Here is a 12122-nt window from a genome sequence, read left to right on the forward strand (position 1 = left end):
TTAAATTATTTTTATTATTCCAGCAGTAAGAAGCAAATACAAACAGTAGTACCATTCAGGAAATAACATATTCAACAATATAATCAGTTCCCCTCCCATCCCCCCTCCCCTCCCCAAGAATCCATGGCCAGTCCAACAGCTGAGAGTGGGAATAAAATCTTAAAGATTCAAAAGTCTACTGCGAGCACGCGGTGTGAGGTCCTGCCAGAAGTGCTCCCACACCTGACAAAATTTGCGACCCGGGCCAAGAGTCAAGTCTCCCACCATGCGTCTCTCCAGTGTTGCGTGCACTATCATTAGGGATCTCCATTGTACATATGACGGGGGATCACGGGAGAGCCAGTTGGTGAGGATGGCTTTTTTTCCCATCAAAAGGGCTCTGGAGATAAATGCTGACATTCCCCTGGGTTTGGGCGAGGCTATATTATAAAATCCAAATAACGCCCTCGGTTGCGGAAGCCATCGCCTTCCCCAAAGCGATGTGGTATATAGGCCAAGATGTCTCCAAAACTGTTGGATTGCGGGGCAGGCCCAAAACATGTGACTCAAAGATGCGTGAGCCTGATTACATTTCGGGCAAGAATGCGACGCAGTAATCCCCATCCGGGCTGCACGTTCCGGTGGAATGTAAAGTCTAAGAACAATTTTCAATTGCATTTCCCAGTGAGTAATATTGGGTGACACCTTCTGAATGTTCTTCAGGACCTGTTGTAACTGTTGAGCAGTCAACTGGCAATGCAAGTCCTCAGCCCATGCTGTCGCTAATATATCCAGATTCGTACTTGGTTGGCAATCCCAGATCCCCACAATATGAAATCGTAGAGGAATCTTCTGTTGGGCTGAAAGGCTGAAGAGTTCGAAAGCGCCTCCCTGCAGACTTCAGTAAGGGCAGCCACTGGGAGGGACTGAACATAGTGACGGATCAGGTAATAGGCGAAGAGATCATTAGCCTGTAGGTCAAAAGTTCGTTGCAGCTCGGCAAATGTGACCAGGCTCCCCTCCTCCGAAAACAGGTGAAAAAGATATTGTAGACCTTCTGCTTGCCACCTAAGAAAGGTGGCATTTTGCATGCCCGGCTGGAAAGCTCCATTGCCCTGTATAGGCAAATATAAAGACACTCTAGAACAGTGTTCTTCAACCTTTTTACACCTGTGGACCGGCAGAAATAAAATAATTATTTCGTGGACCGGCAAACTACTAAGACTAAAATTTTTTTAAAAACCATCGCCGCCCCATCCCCGCGAGCTCGGTCCCACAAACCATCTGATCCCATCTGCACAAGCCTCAAATAGTTATGATTTTATATTGAACATATTTTATTAAAGTATAAAAAGAAACAATATTCTATACAATTGTCATTTTATAAATACAAATAATACAGGGTAAAGATTAACAAAACCCCTGTCTCCCCTCCCCTTCACATATATCCCTCTACTATCAAGAAAACTGAATAAGCCAAATTATTACAGAATGCTACACAAATATCATGTAATAGAATATCACAGTCACACATGACAGGAATGGTGTTAGGGGAGTAGAACTAGGGCAACTGCCCCCTGGTTAGAGAGAGCCCTAAGCCAGCTGGAAGCTAAAGAAGTAGTAGTGCCTGGGCTTTGCACTCCCCAGTTATGTCTAGCAAGATACATATTTCAAATCTGATATATTTGAATCACAAGATAGAAATAAAATTATTTTTTCTATCTTTTGTCATCTCTGGTTTCTGCTTTCATTGCCTTTTCACTCTCTTCCATCCTGCGTCTGCCCTAAGAACATAAGAATTGCCACTGCTGGGTCAGACCAGTGGTCCATCATGCCCAGCAGTCTGCTCACGCGGCGGCCCTCTGGTCTAAGACCAGCACCCTAACTGAGACTAGCCCTACCAGCGCACGTTCTTGTTCAGCAGGAACTTATCTAACTTTGTCTTGAATCCTTGGAAGGTGTTTTCCCCTATAACAGCCTCTGGAAGAGCGTTCCAGCTTTCTACCACTCTCTGGGTGAAGAACTTCCTTACGTTTGTACAGAATCTACCCCCTTTAGAGAGTGCCCTCTCGTTCTCCCTACCTTGGAGAGAGTGAATAGTGTTTTTATCTACTAAGTCTATTCCCTTCAGTATCTTGAATGTTTCGATCATGTCCCGTCTTAATCTCCTCTGTTCGAGGGAGAAGAGGCCCAGTTTCTCTAATCTTTCGCTATACGGCAGCTCCTCCAACCCCTTAACCGTCTTAGTCGCTCTTCTCTGGACCCTTTCGAGTAGTACCGTGTCCTTCTTCATGTACGGTGACCAGTGCTGGACACAGTACTCCAGATGAGGGCGTATCATGGCCCGGTACAGCGGCATGATAATCTTCTCTGTCTCTTCAGTCCAGCATCTGCCCCTTCCATCTATCCTCCTGCCCCCCCCCCCCCCAATTTGGTCTGGCATCCATCATCTTCCTTCTGTTCCCCTCATGGTCTGGCATCTCTGTCCTTCCCTCCCCCCTGTGGTTTTTAGCATCTCTCTTCTCATTTCCTCCACTCAGATCTGATATTGTTCTCTGCTCTCTCTTCCCTTTTCTTCTCTGGTCTTCCTTCTCTATTTTCTGCCTCCATCTAAATTAAATTCTTTCTTACTATTTAGTCCTGTTTCCCTCTTTTCACTGTGTCTACCCACAGCTTGTCACCCCTTTCCCTCACCCCTCCATTATCTTACTATTTTCTTCCCCCTTTATTTATCTCCTTCCATCCAGTATGTGTTCTTTCCCCACTTCCATTCAGCATCTGCTCTCCCCTCTCAACTGACATCCATCTGCCTTCTGCTCTCTCTCCCTTCTTCTCACTTCCATCATCTGTCCCCTTCTCTCTCTCATCTCCTCCATTCCATCATCTGCTCCTTCTCTCTCCCCCCCCCCTCCAACTTCCATTATCTGCTCCCTTCCCCTCACCTTTGCGGGTCACTTTCTTTCCCCTGAGGTGGCTCATGTCAGAGGGGAAGCTTTGGCCGAGCAGAACCGCTTGCAAGGAACAGTGGAACTTACTTGATTGATGTCGATGCTGGGGCCCGTTGCCGTTTGAAGAAGAAAAAAAAAAAGGTGGAAAAAAGGGACCTGCAAAGGCGAGAGGAAGGGAAACCTTCAGGACAGCTGCTCTTTGCCCTCCTTCAGTGGCCCAAGAATCCAGACCAGCAGCGGCAGCTCTGTATATTTTTAACTTAGGCACAGAGCTGCCCCTAATCAATAGTTTAGCGCGGTTTCATGAGGCAGCTTCGGAGCCTTTGCTAGGCCGGCCCGCTTCGATGATGTGATGTGGGCCGGCCTAGCAAAGGCCCCGAAGCTGCCTCATGAAACCGCGCTAAACTATTGATTAGGGGCAGCTCTGTGCCGAAGTTAAAAATATACAGAGCTGCCGCTGCTGGTCTGGAGGTGCGGAGACAAGGCAGGAGGCAAACGCGGTGGAAGGCTGGAGTCCCGGCACCGCGACTGCAACAGGAAGTTGCAAGTCAGCTGACGCCGGCCTTTCGTTGCGGCGGAGACCGAATCCTTCGCGGACCGGCAAGATTTTTTTGCGGACCGGCACCGGTCCGCGGACCGGCGGTTGAAGAACTGTGCTCTAGAAGACAATTTGGCTGTTTTACAGACCCATCTCCATGTCCTGGCCGGCGTAAAAATGGGGTAGTGAGACACCAAAGGACGCATCCTCGGATCCGCCACATATAGAAAATAGCTCACATGGAACGGAGCCAGCAAAGATAACTCCAGTGGTGTAGCAGAAAAATCAGATGTTCCTCTAAACCAATCATTAATATGTCTCATCTGGGGTCACGTGATGACGCTGTGCTGAGCGGTAACCGCGCGCTCGAGCTCCAACCCTCACCCGCCTATTTTGGGGTTTTTTTCTGTTCTTTATTCACTGCCGCGCTCGTGGCCGGTGGCGGCGTGCAGAGTTTTCTTCGCGGCAGCTGGGGAGGTGGCTCCGGTTCCTGTCGGTGGACTTGGGCTCGAGTTATGCCCATAAAAGCGGCGCGCCAGGCCAAAACACCTAAGTCCTCCTGTACCGGCAAGATGGCGTCCGAGCCTCCTCCTTCCCCAACGGTGGTCCTGCAGGAAGCCGCTGTAAAAGAAATGACGCGGACCATTTCCACGGTGATCGACGATCGTCTATCTAAACTGCAGGCCACCGTGGAGGACATTAGAGACCGCATGGAGCGCCATGAACAGCGGCTGCACACGGCGGAGTCTCGCATTGCGGACCATGAGGATCGCGCGACCAACATGGAGGCGCAGGTTCGCGCGCTGGAGACCAGATGTGCCACTTTCCATGCCAGGCTTGAAGATCAGGAGAACCGGGGTCGCCGTAACAATGTGCGTCTAGTGGGACTCCCGGAATCTGTTAAGGATGAGGAGCTTTGGCGACTTGTGGAACGCTTGCTCCCTGAAGCTCTGGGTCTCCCTCCTGAGGGCCCGAAGATGGCTGTGGAACGGGTACACCGTTTAGGAGTGCGACGGGGAGGGTGCCGACCGACCGAGACCTGTCATTGCTCGGTACCTTAACTATGCGAATAAAGCCCAGCTGATGTCCTTGTATCGCAAAAAAGGAGCGCTGGATTATATGGGGCACAGGTTGCTACTCTTCCATGACTACTCCGCGGAAGTTGCTGCCCGGCGACGTGCCCTAGGCCCCTACTGTGCTGAACTTCGGAACCGGGGGCTGAGTTTCATCATACAGTTTCCGGCGAGAGTTCGCATTGTGGGCACAGGAGGCCCGAAGATTTGTGACTCTGTGGAGGACCTTAAAGCCTACCTACAGAGCCTGCCTCCCCTGGCTCCTTGACCCTCTAGGGGAGCGGCCGGGTGCTGGCTGGATTGGCGGGACAGCCGTGGTTCATTGGCTGTCCTCTTGGTGTGGTCATGTCCTGTGGGGAGGTCTACTCTGCTGTCCGATGCTGATTAATGTGGTGGGGTACCCCCTTGGCCTCTGATTTCTGGTTCATTTGGCCACGACACTGAGAACTGGACGGTGTTCCCTACGGAGGTCTGGATCTGGACACTGCGCCTGATGTTGCACCTTTTGTGGCGTGGAACTAGTGCGGTGCCTAGACTTTACCATAGGCGCTGGGCCTCATTTTTGTTCTGTTTCTTTCTTTCTCTGGTTAATGCCCTTTATTGGGACTTGCTGACCTGTGCTCTGTTTTACTGGTTTTGGACATTTTGCTGTTGAATGGGGGGGGTGGGGGGGGGGGGTTGGACGGGAGCTCTTTCCTCATAATTTTTATTCTGTCTGGGATGGGGGAGCTGGGGCGGGATTTGGTGGGTGACTGGGTGGCTGTTGCTGGGGATTGGTGGGGGATATGGTCCGGGGCTCTTACTGCAGTTTGGCTCTGGTTGTGGAGTGCATATGGGGGTGCGAATTGGGGGTTTTGGGGTGTGTGTGTGTTGTGTTTTTCTGCTGTCTGCTTGTCTGCCTGTGGAGTCGATATGAGGTGGGGGTGGCTGTATGTGGGAAGGTGGGGGGGTGTTGGATGGCTGGGTGATTGGCTCTTTTATGCTTGTCCTGGAGGGTCAGGCTGGGAGGCCTTCGAGGACTACACTATGCTTGAACACTTGTGTGCTTTGGCTATTAGTTTTTCTCATGGCTACGGCTGACTTCACATGCATCACACTGAATGTAGCGGGTATTAATTCCCTGGTGAAACGAACAAAATTGCTCTCCTTTTTACGGAAGGAGCGAGCTTCGGTGGCTTTCTTGCAGGAGACACACCTTACGGCTGCTGAACACCGTAAGCTGTCGAGAGATTGGGTGGGTGAGGTTGTGTCCTCCTCCTTATCTTCTAAACGACGGGGTATTGCTATTCTCATTCATAAAGGGCTCACCGTGGTAACGCACAAGGTTATTCAGGACCCTCAGGGCCGTTTTGTCATCTGGGCCTGGGACCTTGACTGACAAACTGTAGTGCTCTGTAATTTATATGCCCCCAATGTCTATTCGCATGCTTTCTTCTCGGGTGTCCTGGCTCACCTTGTAGCACTTTCTGCCTACGAACTTATTGTCAGTGGGGACTTCAACATTACCAGTGACCCCTCCATTGATTGTAAACCACCTCGGGTAGTGCGCAGAGACAATGAACGCTTGGGGGTGAATTTCTTGATGGGGGAGTTGGATCTCCAGGATGTGTGGCGTGTGTTTCACCCTGGAGAGGCTGATTTTACATTTTTCTCGGGGGTGCATCACAGTCATTCACGCTTGGACTACATTTTACTCCCTTCTCGGTCTATTGGGCGGGTGGTGCGTACCCATATCTTGGATGTCCCCTTTAGTGACCACGCGGCAGTTCAATTGACTCTTAGGTGGGGAGGCCCCTCCCCTGACCGTGTCTGGAGACTCAATCCCACTCTATATTTGGACGATGCATTCCACAAGTACCTTATTGAGGAATGGACTAACTATAAACAAGCTAATGAGGGGAGTGATGTCTCTGACACTGTGTTCTGGGAGGCTGCCAAGGCATACCTTAGGGGTTGCATTATTGCCTATACTATCCGTCAGCGTAAAAAGAGGGATGCTGAACTTACCTCGCTTGCGAAACAACTGAGGGAAAGCAGGGCTTACCACTTACAGCATCGCTCTGACGAGGCCCGTCAGTCGTACCTTGGTTTGCGTAAGCGTATTGATGCTCTTCTCACTGCCCGAGCGCTGACTCATATTGATGTTTACAAGTATAAACTGTATAAATGGGGCAACCGTGCGGGGAAACTCTTGGCCAACCTTGTTAAACCTGTCAGGAGAGCTACGCGTATATCTACTTTTCAGGGAGGGCCCCGCGGTGAGGCACACGACTGATGAGGCCATTCAGGAGTAGTTTGTGCGTTTTTATAGCGATCTATACAGCGCGGGACAGTGTGATGAAGCGGCGTGGGATTTGTTTTTTCAGGATCTAGCTCTTCCACGCCTTGCCGACGCTCAACGGGACTTACTCAATGGCCCCTTGCGTGCTCTGAGATCCACGCTGCTATTGGCAAGCTGAAGCCTGCTAAGGCTGCGGGGCCTGACGGAATGGGGCCGGAATTTTACAAAATTTTGAAACCCCATATTGGACCAGCTCTGAGTGCTATGTATGCAGATGTCCAGGCCGCTGATCGGTTTCTTCCGGAACAGACTCATGCCCATGTAGTCGTACTCCCTAAACCGGGAAAGGATCCTGAGTTGGTGGGGTCTTATCGACCTATCTCTCTGCTTAACCAGGATATGAAGATCCTTACTGCCATCTTAGCGGGACGCTTGGCTCGGGTGATCCCCTTTCTTGTCCACCCTAATCAAGTTGGGTTCGTTCCGGGGCGCTTTTCTTCTGCAAACATTCTTAAAGCCCTGGTGGCACTCCGTGAGGGTCGGGGACGGGCAGGGGATGATTTATTGGCAAGTTTGGATGCCGAGAAGGCTTTCGATTATGTTTTTTGGATCCTACAGCGGTTTGGTATTACTGGTCCGTTTCATGACTGGATTGTTCGTCTCTATATCGCTCCGACCGACCAACTTCTCGTCAATAAACGCCGCACGGCCTCTTTTCACCTGCGGAGGGGCACCAGGCAGGGTTGCCCACTATCGCCCTTGCTGTTTATTCTCTCGCTGGAACCCCTGGCATCAAAGATCCGAACTGACCCGGATATTGTGGGTATCCGTGTGGGGCGGGAAGATTGTAAGATCACATTGTTTGCAGATGACATGCTCCTCTTCGTCGGTAGGGGCCGGACTTCTATCCCGCTTCTTACTAGTCTTATTGCCCGGTATGGGTCCTTCTCGGGTCTTTGTATTAATTTTGGCAAGTCTGAGGCCCTGCCAGTGTCCTCTCCTTGTGCCTCACGTTCACTGTCCACCTTTCCTTTTCGCTGGGCTACGGGAGAACTTAAATATCTGGGGATTTTCCTCAGTGCAGACTGGGCTACTGTATACAGACGTAATATTGTGCTTAAGCTTGCCCATCTACGTGATCTGTGTATCCGCTGGGGAGATCTCCCCCTGTCTCTCCTGGGTAGGGTTGCTTTGGTTAAGATGGTCTTGTTGCCGAAACTTCTCTATCCTTTACAAATGATTCCACTCTGGATCCGGGGTAGGGAGCTCCAGACTTTTCAATCTTTTATTGTCTCCTTCTTATGGCATCACTGTCGGGCCCGCATATGCCTTCGGAAGCTCACTCAGAGCCGGGACCGGGGGGGCCTGGCGTTGCCTGATCTTCGTTTGTATAACATGGCTGCTCTCCTGCGCTGGGTCCATGAGCTTTTTACTTGTACGGTTCGATTTGCCCCGGAGGGCCTCTTTGACTCCTGGGTAGTTCCGTACAGTGCCTTGGCGTGCCTGGCTCTCCCTCGGTGGCGACGACCTCAGGTGGGACGGTAATTCGGTCTGGCTGGATCCCTTGCGACGGGCACTGCTTTGGTGGAGGAGAACCGTTGGGCGGGGGCAGGGCAACTGGGCTTTCCAATTTATTCGTGGTAATCCTGAATTTCCCTCGGGAGTGGGTGGGGCCAGAGGGGTGACAGTCTGCTTTGGCTCTGGGCTTTGTCTAGGACATGTTTGCCCTTCGGGTGTATCACAATTTCCTTCGCATGACGAACTTCGACGCGCTTGGTCCTTGCCTACCATGCCCTTTTACGCGTACCTACAGCTGCGACACTACTTTGAAGATTATCGACGGCGAAACCCCTCCGGATCTAGTTTTTTGAAAGTGGACCACCTTTTTTTGTCCATACCTGCCTCTCTAAACTCCCTGTCTCTTTGGTATGGGATGGCCCGAGAGGAACGGGGAGACTCTTTGCTTATCCCATTGGCCTCTCGATGGACGATGGAATTGGGTGAGCCCGTTAGTGTTGACCTTTTGAAGGTTTGTTTTGCGGATGTTGCAAGGGGGGCCAGGACTGCCCAGTTGCAGGAAACACAGTTTAAGTTACTACATCGTACATATTTCACTAGGACACGGGAAGCAAGGGCGGGCTTATGGGTTTCTGACTTGTGTGTTAAATGTAAGCGATTACGGGGGACCCTTTTGCACATGCTACTGGAATGTCCCCAGCTGCATACTTACTGGAATGGGGTGTTGGATTTCCTGGTTGGGATAGTGGGGCAGCCCATTCAGTGGTCCTACTTGCTCCTTGTCTTGGGATGCGAGGGAGCGGTGCATGATCAGGGCCTGGGGACAGAACACTGGCGATTTCTTTATACTGCGCTGTTGGTGGCCAAGAGGGGGGTGTTCCGACAATGGATGGATGAGGGTACACCTGATGTGCTGGGTTGGCATAGGTCTCTTGTGGAGGTGGCCCGTTGGGAACTCCGGGGTGTAGGGAGGGGGATGACAACTTCCCAGCGGCTGTATCGTTCTCTTTGGCAGGCAGCATTAGAGGGGGCTTCTTCAGTGTGATGGCTTTTGCCTTTTCTCCCTTTCTTACTACGATTTTCCTTTTCCTTCTCTCTTTTTTTTTATCTTCTCTTTCCAATCACCTGGGTTGGGCGGGGGGATGGGGGGCTGGGTGTGGGTATGTGAGTGTGTGTGTGTGTATGTGCTTGTAGATTGGTGTTCGAATGTGTTCTGGTGAGTTTGTGGGTTGGGTCTCTCTTTCTGTTTATAAAAAATTGCAGACAGTGGTGAACTGGGGGATATTTTCTACCTGAATGTTGCCTTTAGTTTGCTGGTTGATGGATAGGGACGGGTCATGGGGCACGGCGTTCTTTGGGGGATTTGTCCTTAACCCCTGTATTGGATCTCTATGTTGTCTTTGTATCCTTCTTATTTTGCCTTTGCATATCCATCAACTATGGGAGCCATGTTGGCTTGCTGTGTATGTTCATCATATTTTCTGTTTAATAAAAATTACTTCAAACAAAAAAAAAATATGTCTCATCTGACAAGCCATAGCATACCAACATACATTTAATAAACCATAGCCCCCCCTATCCCTGGGCAGACACATCCGTAGCAAGGGCATACGTGGTCGCTTACTACCCCATAGAAAACGCTGTAGCTCTTTCGTTAAACGAATGTTATGGGCATGGGACAGCAGCAGAGGTAAAACCTGAAAGTGATATAACCATTTGGGAAAGAGCACCATATTAAAAAGGGCAACCCGGCCCGCCACCGATAAGGGAAAAGTGGACCAATTCTGTAGATGTTGTGAGGTGTCTTGAAGCAATGGGGTGATATTGCTGGTGTACAGGGTCGTAAGGTCTCGGGGGATCTGTACCCCCAACTAGCGAATTGAAGTCTGAGCCCACGTAAATGGGAAGTGACCGCTCCAGGTCTGTTGTAGTGTCAGGGGGCTAGCTAGGGCCATAGATTTCTGGTAGTTCAACGTAAATCCCGAATAAAATTTGAATTCGTCAAACGCTTGCAATAAATATCGAACAGAGTGAGCAGTTAGCAAAAATAATAGGTCATCTGCAAAGGCCAACACTTTGAGTGAATGAGTCCCGAAATCCACACCCACTGAGACACTGTGCGAAGAAAGGGTTCGAGGTACAATAGAAATAAGAGGGGTGACAGGGGACAGCCCTGTCGAGTTCCCATCTCAATAGGTATTGGGTCAGTAATAATGTCATTGACAAGTAGTCTTGCTGTTGGAGTGGAATATAAAGTGCGTAATGCCGAGGCGAACCAGCCAGATATCCCCATACAATTTAACACTTCAAAGAGGTACGTACAATTGACTTGGTCGAACGTCTGTGCCGCATCCAAACTGAGTAGAAGCATAGGAGTGTGATGGAATTGCATGTGCGCTAAGGCTATCAATGCTTTACGGACGTTGTGTACTGCTTGTCTACCCTGTACAAAGCCGACTTGTGTGGATGCAATCACATCGGGGAGAAGGGTCGCTAATCTATCAGCTAAGATTTTAGACAGAATTTTGATGTCTACATTTAGCAAAGAAATTGGGCGATAGGACTCGGGAGCAGAACTGTCTTTGCCAGGCTTCAATATCAACGTGATTAAAGCCTCATTCGCTTCTCCAGGGAAATGTTCATCCTGGATTACCTGGGAGTAGTAGTCCCTCAAAAAAGGACTAAACTGCCCTGAGAGCAGTTTATAAAATTCTGCCATAAAGCCATCCGGCCCTGGAGCCGAAAAATTTCGTTGGTTGTGGATAGCTTTATGTAGTTCTTTAGGGGTGATGGGTGCATTAAGAAACCTAACATCCGAGTCAGAGAGCGGCTGTAAACCGGAATCCGTGAAATAGTCCTTAATAAGGGGTTCAGCTCCCGAGTCCCGGCGCCCATATATCTTCCCGAAGTGGGACTGAAAAATTTGTGCAATGTGTTCAGTAGTGTGTTGAAATTGGCCCATACTGTCCCTCAATCCCAGAACATAACGGTGACCCCGCACCTGGGAAGTCAAGCGGGCTAATAACTTCCCTGCCCGATTTCCATAGCGATGGTAGCAAAATTTTTGATACAAGAACATTTTCACCGTGCGCTCATGTATATAGGAGTTGAGGGTCGTTTCCATGGAAGCTAAGTGTTCCCTAGCGTGGCGGGTTGGGAACAGAGTATACTGACGCTTAGCGCTTGCTAGTTCTTTTTCCAACCGCAGTATTCCCCGGGACAAACAGCGATTACGCGCTATTACATAAGCTATACAATCTCCTCTGAGCACCACCTTAGCCGTGCTCCAAAACAGTGTTGGATCATTGCTATGCTGACCATTAAAGTCTAGGAATTCACCTCATTTAGTCGTTAGGTATGTTTTGAAATTGTCATCAGAAAATAGATAACTAGGGAAGCGCAAACGTACAGGTCCTCGTAAACCGAAGCCCACATTCACATCTAGCCAGATCATCGCGTGATCTGAAATCACCGCCAGGCCTATTACCGCTGCATCCACATTTAGAAATCTCTGCGCGTGGTAAGGATGTAATCTATCCTAGATTGTGTGTTATGTGCTCTGGAGCGGTGTGTGTAATCCCGTTCAGTGGTATGGAGAATTCTCCACAGGTCCACCAAATCTAAAGTGGCGCAAAGATAGGGCAGGCCTCTGGTATGAGATATACTCGCACCAGGTCCCGGCTGAGAAAGATCACAAGTCAGGTCAAACACCTGATTGAAATCCCCTGCAATGTATACCGGATCAGTAACCCGCCCAAGAAGCATGGCAGTGAGACCCTCAAAGA

General features: G+C 50.0%; 1 protein-coding gene across 1 annotated transcript in view; it reads right to left on the reverse strand.

Annotated features, from left to right (window-relative positions):
* Positions 1–12122, reverse strand: part of LOC117354625 (zinc finger protein 493-like) — a 106537-nt gene that overhangs the window by 45795 nt on the left and 48620 nt on the right. The window lies entirely within an intron of this gene.

Source organism: Geotrypetes seraphini, chromosome 2 (genome assembly GCF_902459505.1).
Source record: "Geotrypetes seraphini chromosome 2, aGeoSer1.1, whole genome shotgun sequence".
NCBI classification, from domain to species: Eukaryota; Metazoa; Chordata; class Amphibia; order Gymnophiona; family Dermophiidae; genus Geotrypetes; species Geotrypetes seraphini.